A 12,194-nucleotide genomic window follows, 5' to 3' on the forward strand; every position below is an offset into this window, starting at 1 on the left:
AGGAAAAAAAGTCTATTGTGATAAAAAATATTTCTTTTTGTATATATGTTATTTTTTCAGGAAAAAAGTCAATTGTGATGATAAAAAAATATTTAACCCTTCTAGCCTCTTATATCCTGGAGCAACTAGAAGAAAAAAATCTACTATTGCTTTTTTATTTCTCTGCTTTGTATATATGTTATATTATACTATACAATAAAAAATCAAAATATATATTTATTCCTTTAGATAGTTTAATCAAGCAGTGAACAAATTCTCATACAATAATAGGCTTATTTTCAAAATCAAATTCCCAAGAAATTTAAATGTGTACATGTGTATACAATTTGTAAAAATATAAAACGAGAAAGGCATTATGTTTGTGATATTACACAGAGAGGAAATTGTGCTGTAACAGTAAGAGATAGCCCATGAAATAGTCAGATTCAAAGGCATTGGTTGGTTTAAAAAATAAATGTCCTTAATATTTAGAATTAGATATTTGACTGACAAATATAATTTTCAGAGAATACCACATAGAAGAATATGACTAAATGACTTGCACCAGCTTTATAATCTGCTTTCTATGATTCATTTAACTTAGATTATAACAACCTCCATATAGATTCCTGCAAAATCTATAGATTCTCAAGTTGGGTCCACTAATCTTTGGCACTCAAGGATCTTTGGCACTCAAGGATCTTTGGCACCTGGCAATCTGGCCCTGAAGAAGCCTAATGGCTTTAATGAATAGGAAATCAATTGGGAATTTTAACACATGGTGACATGCTTAAGCAATTAGGCCTGTCCTTAGCTAAGAGGCTCTGCTTTTAATATGACAATGAAATTGACTGTCCGTTCAACTTTCTAGTGGCTTGGAACAATACTATTCAGTGCCCATCACCAATCTGAATCTTCCTTTCTGGGGAAAGCAGGTGTCTGAAAGCTGACTTGAATTGATGTTCTGGATCAACTGTAATTATAGGAGCCTGATTTATTGTTTTTTGATTTGCTGCTTTCTGTTTACACTGGAAATATTGCAATCTGCTTTCCTTTTGAAACTTCCAGTCAAAGTGAATTGTACTTAAAGTGATGTGTGCTTAATTCAAATGGATAACTCCAAACTGTTGCTGATCAAAAAGTCACTTAAATGCATAACACATGAGATTCCCCCCCTCAATTATTTAGCCTAGACTATTGTTTTCTTTTTGGGGGGTGGGGAGGGCTGCATGGTTCGGGAATTGAACCTGGGTCTCCCTCATGGAAGGTGAGCATTCTACCACTGAACCACCCGTGCACCCTTAGTCTAGACTGTTAACACTGGTTTTCTTCACCTTGTGCCTCCAACATCTGATGCCTAAAGAAGATGTTCAGAAATATGGCAAGAGATAGAGGAAATCCATCAGTCTTGGAGTTTTCATTTGGTGAGTAACCAAAAGCCACGTACTGTAGTTGAATCAGCCAGAACTCTGATAGACATCTTTGAGCAGCCCATGTATAGCTAAATCTGCCATCCACCAACCTATTCACTGGAGTCACAAACCTGTACTGAGCACCTGCGCTGGGTACTAGTAATGCAGCAGTACCCAATGCAGTACCCACTAGCAATGCAACATGCAATTCGTAGTCTTAGAAAGCATACGGTCTGTGGGGGATTCTTTAGTTCCTGACTTTCCACCCATCCCACCCCATCCTTTTTCTATTCATTGTGTGACTGCATTTTAAAATTTACCAGGCATCACCCCAGTTTAGTTTGGAAGTAAGCTCAATATACACTTTCATTTGCAATGTCAATTGTTTCCAGGTGGCGGGAATAGCACCAGCATGACTTTATCAACATAAAAACATAGCATTAAAAAGAAACAAGAATTTTTTTCAGATTATAAAAAATATCTAACTATGGGGGAAAACATGAAAAATGGAAAAACAACAACAACCCACAAAAAAGAAAAATCCCTTGCAATCCCAGCTCTGGAAAAAACACCATAAACAATTTTGGTGCATTTCCATTCAGATTTTAACTTTGCCGTATTTGCTTCCCATTTTCCCTTAACGCAGAAAGATCATTTTCTGATATGTTTAAAATTATTTTAAAATATCAGAATTCTCACCTGCCATGCTGGAGACCCAGGTTCAATTCCCACCCCCCCAAAAGAAAATCATTTTGGTTAATTAATAATTTACTATGTATAACATATTTGTTTTCAAAAAATTACTCTACTGACAGACTTGATTAATTTTTAAAGCATATAGAAAATGCCTTTATTTTTATGCATTGATCCTTTTAGTGAAAGTTAGAAAAACTGAATACTTACCTCTTAAAAGAATTTTTTTTTTGTTTAAGCTATCATATAAAACAAGATACAATCCTTTTTTTTTTCTTCTCTTACCTTGGAATCTGTATAATGTCTTTTCAAGTCCACTTCTGACATTTATGATTGTAGATATAACACAGATGGCAGAGAAAGAGACATGGGGCAGCGAGCGAGTTCATATCTACCCTCGGGAGCTAATTTGCTCTGTTTTCATGAAGGTATCCCAAGACTGGGTAGTTAATACTTGTTCAAGACATGGGTACAGAAAATGGTCGTAGAAAAACAAATTACTAATTGGCAAGAAAAGGAAGGAAGGGAGGGAAGGAGAAAAATAAAATAAAGGAAGGAAAGAAAAAAAAGAGCAGAGTTGAGGAGGGGAGGGGAAGTCAAGGGAAAGGAAGGGCATAAGTAGATATTGACCAGCTATGACCGCAGAAATTACTTTCTGTGTGATTGAGTAAAATAATTACCTTCCATAATCTCCCACAGTATGCAATTTTCTCCTCTATAAAATGGAGACAATAATAGTACCTATTGTAGAGAGTTTTTTTGAAGATTAAATGAGTGAAGTTATATGCCTGACCCACAGTAAACACAGGTATATCCTAACTATTGTTATTGTTGCTATTATGGAAATGTATATTTAAAAGTGAACTGTGACTAGAGCTGACATTTCCTCTCCAGGATTAATGTACCTGTACAATTTATAGATAATCAGCCAGATTGCCTTGGCCAAACAAATTATCTGGAACCTTTGCACAAACATTTCTCAAAGTTTCATCCGTGGTCCTCTTAGAACATCACTTAGGTATCCTTGTTAAGAATGAAGTTTTCCAGACTCAGTACAAATTTCCTGGCTCAGCATTGTGAGGGGGATAGTGGTGATCCAGGAATCTACATTTTTAAACCCGTTTCGCAGATACGTATGCATGTTAAAGTCTGAGAAACTCTGAAATACTTTTACCTGAAAACATGACAAAAGCAAACAAAAAATCCCTTAGTGAATTTTTGCTAAAGCAGATTCAAAGCAAACGGTGTTTGCACAAATGTCAGCAGAGTGGGTAGAATTCACTTAGGGCCTACAACTTATTTACAGAATAACTACTGTAGACTCAAGAGTTTTCATATAATCTTTGTGGTCCAACAAAATATTCCCAGAAATTATGAGGGAAAAGTTTCTCCAGTTACAGAATGATCACCTGCCACCACAACAGCCACCCCTCCCACATGACCCCAAATCCAGTGTGGCAGCCAGAAAATCTCCACATTCCTCATTGGTTTCTGCCGGGGGGGGTGGGGGGGGGGGGGATGCCTGACATCTGATCAAATTACTCTACTTACTCTCGTTCAGAGAAGTCACTTCATAAAGAATTTAAAACAAAAATCCTCTAGAAAATATGTCTCTAAAAGAGAATTATAAAATAAGGGCTGCAAGGTTATATAGGACATTCAAACACTTCAGCTATTAGTCAGTATTTCCTAGTACTCAGTGCTGGGACTCGGCACACAGACTGCCTTTCAAATGCTGGCTCTGTCATTAGCCAGTTTAGGCCAGCAAACTCTGTGCTTCAATTTCTAAACAGTAACATGGGGATAACTATTGTACCTATATCACAGGGCTAAATTAGTCAATATGTATAAAATGCCTAGAAATTTGCTGGAAAATACAAGTCCTAAGAAAATGCTCATTATTACCACTTTTCCTGCAATCTAATGATGACTTTTTTTTAATAGCTGAGAAAACTGAAGACCAGAGACACTGGGTAGATCATAGGACTAGGACCCAGATTCTTAACTCCACGCTTAACATCCTTCCAAATACACTTCACTGAACTGGTGGGGGGTAGCTCGGTTTTTATTGACTCACATCCGAATCTTACCTCTTGCCCGGAAAATGATAAGCTGCAAAACAAATAGTTAAAAATAACTTAGCTTCCCCATGTTATGTCTAAAAACTGTAGCCACAATTGTGATAACAATTGTCTCTTTGGTTGTGGACAGGATGATGATTTCATCAATAATTTAATTCAGAAGAGATTTTAACAAGTCTCACATTTTTTAGAGCTAAGAAGCACACATCAGTATTATTGAAAAATGGAATCTAAGAAATCAATTGTGGAAAGTAAATTGTGATATTGCTTCACTGTGGTTCATAATCGTGTCCCTTTCATGTATGCTAATTACTTGATCACCTATTGTGGCTTAGCTCTAATTTTATTCATAGTTTTTTGTCCTTCCTCTGGAAAATGTATGGATGGCTCTGGCATGCATCAACTTCTCTTTTGAAATCCAGGAGACCAGCAAGCCATTTAATTATTTTTAGTAATGACTTTGGTGAATGCATTAGACATTTTGCTGTTTTACATTTCACCTTGGGTTTGGGTGTTTTGCCACTACTAAATTGGAATATCATAACCAGTGCTCTGAGTTAGTCCATTCAGGATTTTCTGAGACTCGTATCTGTTTTCTATCCCCACTCCGTAATAGTTTGTGTGGCTTCTTTTCTATTTCAGCCTTTGGGCTAAAACCTTGAGAGAAATGGAAATTGACCTCTTAGCCCAGCAGCTATGCAAATGGAAATATGTTGTAGATCTCTTTCCACATCCTGATTTTCAGCTCTTTCATTTAAAAGGTGTGCTTGGGTTCCTGAAGCGAGACCCACACACACCTTTTACATCCACAAGAGATGCTATAACTTTTTCTTTATTTCCTAATATCCACAATAAAATTTTTCCTCTCTGTATCTTATTCTTTTAAATTTACAATAGGCAGTTAATGCTTATTAAATAAGTTAATATTATAAAGTATTCAGAAAAGTCCTTAGCATATGCTATATAATATTTAGTAAATAAAAAGAAACTGAATAAATGAATTTATTTTATATAAGATCTCAAGAATATCTTATATATTAAAACAAGGGATTTCAATGAATTAGCCCAAAAGATGGGAATTTTTATACTGAGACCGTAAAGTGAATGTTTTGGTAATACTACAATCACATTTTTATATCAGCTCCTTACATCACCTGTTTTAGTTCTGGATTACACCCTCAAAACGTGATCCCAAGGAAAGTAAGGCATGGAAGAAATAACTCTTCCCAATCTGTTCATTTGAACCTCTCTGTTCTAGTTTGCTAGCTGCTGAAATGCAGTATACCAGAAACAGAATGGCTTTAAAAGCGGAATTTAATAAGTTGCTAGTTTACAGTTCTAAGGCTGAGAAAATGTCCCAAGTCTCTAGAAATGTCCAATCTAAGGCATCCAGGGAAAGATACCTTGGTTCAAGAAGGCGATGAAGTTCACAGTTTATTTCTCAAGTGGAAGGGCACATGGCGAACACAGTCAGTTTCTCTCTCATCTGCAAAGGCACATGGTGAACATGGTCAGGGTTCCTCTCTCATCTGGAAGGGAACATGGCAAACATGGCATCATCTGCTAGCTTCTTCTCCTGGCTTCCTGTTTCATGAAGCTCCCCAGAAGGCATTTCCCTTCTTCATCTCCAAAAGTCACTGGATGGTGGACTCTGCTTCTCATGGCTATGTCGTTTTGCTCTGCTCTCTCTGAATCTCTTATTCTCCAAAATGTTTCCTCTTTTATAGGACTCCAGAAACTTATCAAGACCTACTCAAATGGGTGGAGACATGGTGTCACCTAATCCAGTTTAACAACCACTCTTGATTAAATCACATCTCCAGGGAGATGATCTGATTACAGTTTCAAATATACAGAGTTGAACAGGGATTATTCTGCCTTTATGAAATGGGGTTTAGATTAAAACATGGCTTTTCTAGGGGACATACATCTTTCAAACCAGCACACTCTCTATTATAGACTCACACATTTCTCTAGTTTAATGAAACCTCACAAGGATTGCCCTCACTTCTATACCTCTCCTGTCAAATACAGTGAAGATAAATTCAAGTAGCTCAAGTCCGGTTATGCTATGATTATTGCCTACATGTAATAAAGGGACAAAAAACAATGAAGTTCTTGTGTCTTACATATGTTTTCCTTCAGGGGTTTTAGATTTTGAATAGTTTTGTTTCCTCTTCTTCTTTCCCATCTCAGTAGTAGAGGTAGAAAAATTGTCATTAGCTATAGTCTGTATACACTGATGTTCATGGAATTCAGTCACTGAACAGCTCAGCAGCAGAGATATTCCAATCCCAACACTCTTTTTTTAGGTAAAAGGAGAATGAAGGAAACTGACTGCCATAAACTCATGGACTATCCTCACCCTCTTCTCTACCAATCGACATGTTTCCTGTCTTCTGTTCAGGTAGGTAAAACTTCCCATCTCCGAAAAGCCTTCACTGAGGTGTCTCTTCCATCACCAAACACCTCTTTATTCTGCATTGCCTGCTCAGGAGCCCAAGCCGGTTCAGAGGAAGTATAAGCTGAGAGTAAGAAGTCTAGCCACCACTATGTACAACACTTCTGTGACTCATTGATTCCTAAGTTAAATGAGGATTTTATAGGCTATTTATAGGAACTTTTACAATTCTGAGGTGAAATATAAATTCAATAGTTCTTGGCACTATTTTGGAATTTATTTCAGTACCGTTAGTTCAATAGTTAATTGAGTCACAGGATGCTGAGGTTGGCAGGAACTTCTAAAGAAACAACATCCTCATTTTCCAGGTGAGAAAACTGAGACCCTTAAGATGAAATATATTTTCCTGTGTTCTACCAACCCACTCTGAAGGTATTAGGCTCAGTGTATCAAAAGATAGGAAAGTGAGAAAAAACAGAGTTCCTCCCATCAAGAAGCTTTAGGACTGAAGATGTGGGTCATTCCCTGAATTTCTGTTATCATCCAGTTCAAGAAATAGTTGTAGAAATTGACAATCCTGTGCTTCTTCACCTATGAGCTCAGGATTCAAACATAACTTTGACAGTTCTGTCCTCTTAATGGGGAGAATAGTCAGGTATATTAAGGATCTGTGTACGTGCCTAAGTGCTATATTGGAGGGATGTGCAAAATATTTAGGAGCAGTATAAAGGAAAGACTTATTTCTAAGTGGTCAACCCTAAAACAGAATTTAAATAGAAGATATTTAAGTTGAACTTTGAAGAATGAGTCAGACCTTCTTAATGCCAGGTTGGGGACTTCCTAGTGGGGACATTTTCAGTCTATAAAGTAAGATTCTGGAAAGGACTCGTGGCAGGCAGAAGAATGCCCACCCAAAGATGTCTGCATCGTAATTCCAAGAACTTATGAATATATTACATTTATATGGCAAAGGGGAATCAAGGTTGTGGATGGAATTAAAGTTGTTAATCATTTTACCTTAAAATAGGAAAATTATCCCGGATAATCTAGGTGGTCCTAATGCAATCCAAGGGTTCTTAAAAGTAGAAGGAGACAGAAGACTGGATTGGTGTGATGTGAAAAGGACTCAACCACCTTTGCTGGCTTGGAGGATAGAAGAAAGTGGTCACAAACTAAGGAATACAGGCAGCCTCAAGAAACTAGAAAAGGCAAGAATACAGGTTCTCCCCTAGAGCCTCCAGAAAGAACGGAGTTCACCTGGCACCTTGATTTTAGCCCAGTGAGACCTGTGTCAGGCTTCTGATCTACAGAACTAAAATAATATATTTGTGTTGTTTTAAGCCATTAGAAATAGAAAACTAATACAGGACTCTATTGTTATTTGTTAACTGTAATACAAGTTATAGCCTCCTTACAATGCCATGCAGGTAGGAATTTTACCTATGCAGAGAAAATAAGAAGGAGCAGCAGAGGTATCCTCTTATTTATGTTTCCTCTCTTTTGTCTCAAGCACCTTTTCCACTCAAGTTGAAGCTGTGTGGGTAAACATTGTGTTTCCCTTTTCTTTGATACTGCCGGGTGGATAGACTAAATGTCTCTGCATAATTTTCCAAGCATAGGCTTTGCTCCCTCCCAAGCAGTCACTTAGAGCTCTTTACCTCAGAGGTGAAAGGACCCCATGAGACCACTCTCCACATTCTACCAGCCCCCACAGCATTCACTACTTGGCTGGTTTCTGTCTCCCTACCTTTTCTTGTAGTCTGGTAAGTACGTGTCCCCTGACTCCTCAAGCCCAACTGTTTTTCAGTCATTGCTTCAACTTGACTTCTGGAATGGGAGTTGTCATAGCCTAGATTTCCTTCCAAAGTCCATCTTGAAACAAGAGTTTGAGTGCAGATAATGAACCTAGCAAACAAAAGCAGGGGACTATGGAAAGTGAAATAGAGAAGTAGGGAGTACCAATTCAATCTGATCCACTCTGGACAAGCAGGCCTCAATCCCACTAAGGCCCTCTGCCTAACCAAAAGATAAAAGGGGCAGTTGCTCCTTGAGCTGTGAGCTCTGGTGTACTCCTGGGTCTGTACAGGCTTCAGAAGGGCTGCACTGGGCCCTACAGAAATCCTGCAAGGTGGCAGAGATGCTGCTGAACAGGACGTGAGCTGAACAGTGGTACAGCTGAGGCAAGGAGCCCTCAACTCACACCTGCATGCAGCTTGTTGCCATAGCAACAGCAAGGCAAGAAGAGGGCTAAGAGGATGGGAGGAAACAAAAGAAGTGTTGATACAATAGGCCTCCAGCTTTATAACTGCTGATCACTGACCCATAATGTCACCCAGACTTCATTTTCACATTGCCTAACTTTCCCAGATCAGGTTTACAGCCCTGTTTTGAGCACCACAGCCCTCTCAAGTTTTCCTGGAGACATTCTTCATACTTCACACTCAACTAGGCACCACAAAACAAAACACAGGAGATACCACCCCCTGCCCATCAGGACCAAAATATATAGTCTAGTAGTAATTCAAAGTTTCTGTTAATTCATAGGAACGTATTCGCATACTTCTAAGGCTCTCTGGTATCCACTTCCTCTAAATCATTACATGGATAACACAGCTGTCTTGCCATTGTCTCTCAATATGCAAATACAATACATACATATATACATACATACATAAAGCTTTGCATTTTTCAATGTACCTTTTCACAATGTTTCATTTTTCTCTGTTTCTTTATAGTGTTCTTAAAGACATTTATAGATTTGCTAACTCTTTTGCTACAAGAGAGAATAAAAAGGCATGGTGCACTTGCTTAAAGCCAGGAACTCCTTTGGGTCTTATGTAAATAATTATACAAATTAATTTGAAAGATCAATTTTTAACTTCTTTTTTTTAATAAAAAATTTCCCAAACACTCTTTGCAGCTAACCGATAATTAAGAGTCTGAACAGAGCCCAACAGCAGTAAAATTGAGAGCTAATGTAAATGTGAAGATACAGAATTCTTCAAATGAATAACACATTTGAACTGAATTTTGTAACCACCCTCTTATTTGAAAAAGCTAACTTTGTTCCCTCAGAGTTCCCTTGGAGGGTTCGTCTGCAAATACCTTCAGCAGCATCCTTTGGCACTGAAATGGTAGCAGGCAAACTAGCTCTCCTGGAGCAGGCTGCTGCCATCCACAGCCTTTGATCTAACCACTCCTGCCAGACCCTGTGCAAAGCTACTATGCTAATTTCTTTCCTCCAAGCATTCTCTCTCTCCAGTGGCAGGCTCCATTCAATGTTCAGAAGCATTTTCTTTAACTAGCTCAGAAGACTGCTGTTAATTGCATGGTATGTATTGATTACCCGCGCTCCTGGAGTTCATAATTTTGCATATTCAAGTCAAACTGGGCATATCCTGACTCCTTACAAAGAAGCAGCCTTGTCTATATTTCTCAGTTTGTTCTTCATCCCTCCTTCCCTACCTCCCTCCTTCTCTCCCCTTCTTTCTTCTTTCTTTCAGACCATACATGCACACACTTCCTCTTCTCATTCACACATAAGTGAAAAACTTCTCAGTGATTAGATGAACCTATTTTTAAAGCAGACATCCGATTTATTTTATATACTTGAATGTTATTTCTTAAAGTCATCAAGCATGAAGTTGGGTTTTATTTTTAAATACATGTTTTTAAGAGGAGAGCGAATTATTACTTATCAATTAATTAGTTGCCTGGTGTGATCAAGAGAGTGGTAGAACATTCATGGGTAAATCTTTTAAGCAAAAATCCTTGGAGAAGCTCATGTGCTGTGTAATTAGAGTTAATTAACACATTTGCTAATTGACTATTATTTAGCACTCCAGCTGCTGAGGAAAAATCCATAGACCCATTAAATATTAATTAGTAAAAGTCTATTGTCTGATCCTGTCAGCTTCTGTATTGATGAGATTTTTACAAGCACAGCTTTGTTAGGTTGTGTAAGAAGTGACACACAGTAGTTGGATATTGAGGAATAAGCAAATGAGAACCTCATAATAAGTTCATACATTCTGAACTTCTGTCAATTATTTTTACTCATTCAACTGATTATATTACCAAAAATACTAGAAATAAAGTATCCATCTATGTTTACATAGCTACCTACAAGCATGAGATTTATATTATATATTATAATGAAAATAGCAAAGTCTCAGTGTTAACTGGGCCCTGTTTTAGTTTCCTAGGCTGCTCAAACAATGCCATGCAAAGGGTTGGCTTAAACAATGGGAATTTGGTAGCTACAGTTTTGAGGCTAGGAAAAGTCCAAATAAGGGTTCTTCAAGGTGATGCTTTCCTCCCAAATTCTGGTGTTCTCAGGCTTGCTGCCAGTGCTCCTTGGTTCTCAGCTCCCCTGTCACCTAAAAATGTACAAGATGGCATCTCCTGACCTCTCCTTCCTCCTCCCCCAGGTTCTACCAACCCCCAGCCTTTTGTTTTCCATGACTTATTCTCTATTTGTCTGAATTTCACTCTGTTTATAAAGAACTCCAGAAATAGGATTGAGACCTATCTGATTGACACCTTAACTGAAGTAACCCCATCAAAAGATCCTACTTACACTGAGGTCACACCCACAGGAATGGATTAAGTTCAAGAACATAATTTGCCTGGAGCACATTGCTCCAAACCATCATACAGCCTATGTGACACTCCCTCTTGAAAATTAAAGAAAAGTGAATCCATTGCTTATAGAAATAAAGTGCTCTTCATAGCTTGTAATAGATGTATTTGTTTTAAGTCTCCTTGTGGTGATCTGGTTGCAGATACATCTGTGTTTTCCACTCTACAAAGTCAGTACTGGTTCGGCTAAAATACGTCACTGCTTAGTCAACCGTACTGACCTACAAGAAAAGTAATCTCTGGTCACAAGCCACTGTCTGCCTCACCTGTCTTGACTGTTCCCTCCCTTCTGAGTTAGCTCTGCCTCCAGCTTTCACAGTTGGCCAAGTAGCTGTACTCAACAAGAACCTTGTGCCCCTTTTCTTGCCTCTCAGACAAGGATCCCTGGAATTTCCAGTTTGATCAAATTGCTGCAAGTGGTTTCCAGGTATTCCAAGACTTTGTTGAACTATATATATATATTTTTAGCCTCTATCACTTGCCCCACAAAAGCACTTCCCAAAGGAGCCCTCCTAAAGACAATAATCACATCAAAATGATCACAATGAATATAAATTGGATTAATTATCAATGTAGTATCTATTTCTTGTGAGTGGTCTTACACAAGTTCCCTAGTGTGATAGTTTGGAGGCTTTATGAATCCCAGAAGATCATGTTCTTAAAGCTAATCCATCCCTTTGAGTGTAAACCTATTGGGACGTTTGACTAGGTTATTTCTGTTGAGGCATGCCCTAAGTGGGTCTTAATTCTCATACTGGAGTCCTTGATAAGGAGATGAAAACAGCGTGAAAAATACAGAAGCTCAGAAAGAAAGCTGGAGAATCAAGAGGATGAAAGTATCAGAGCCCAAAAGAGAAGGGAGAGACTAGCAGACACCACCACGCCCTGTTCAGGTATCACTTGGATGACGCCTTGATTTGGACATTTTCATGGCCTCAGAACTGTAAGTTTGTAAACTAACAAATACCTACTGTTAAAACCAGCCCA

The sequence above is a fragment of the Tamandua tetradactyla genome, chromosome 3, assembly GCF_023851605.1.
Source record: "Tamandua tetradactyla isolate mTamTet1 chromosome 3, mTamTet1.pri, whole genome shotgun sequence".
Taxonomy (NCBI): Eukaryota; Metazoa; Chordata; class Mammalia; order Pilosa; family Myrmecophagidae; genus Tamandua; species Tamandua tetradactyla.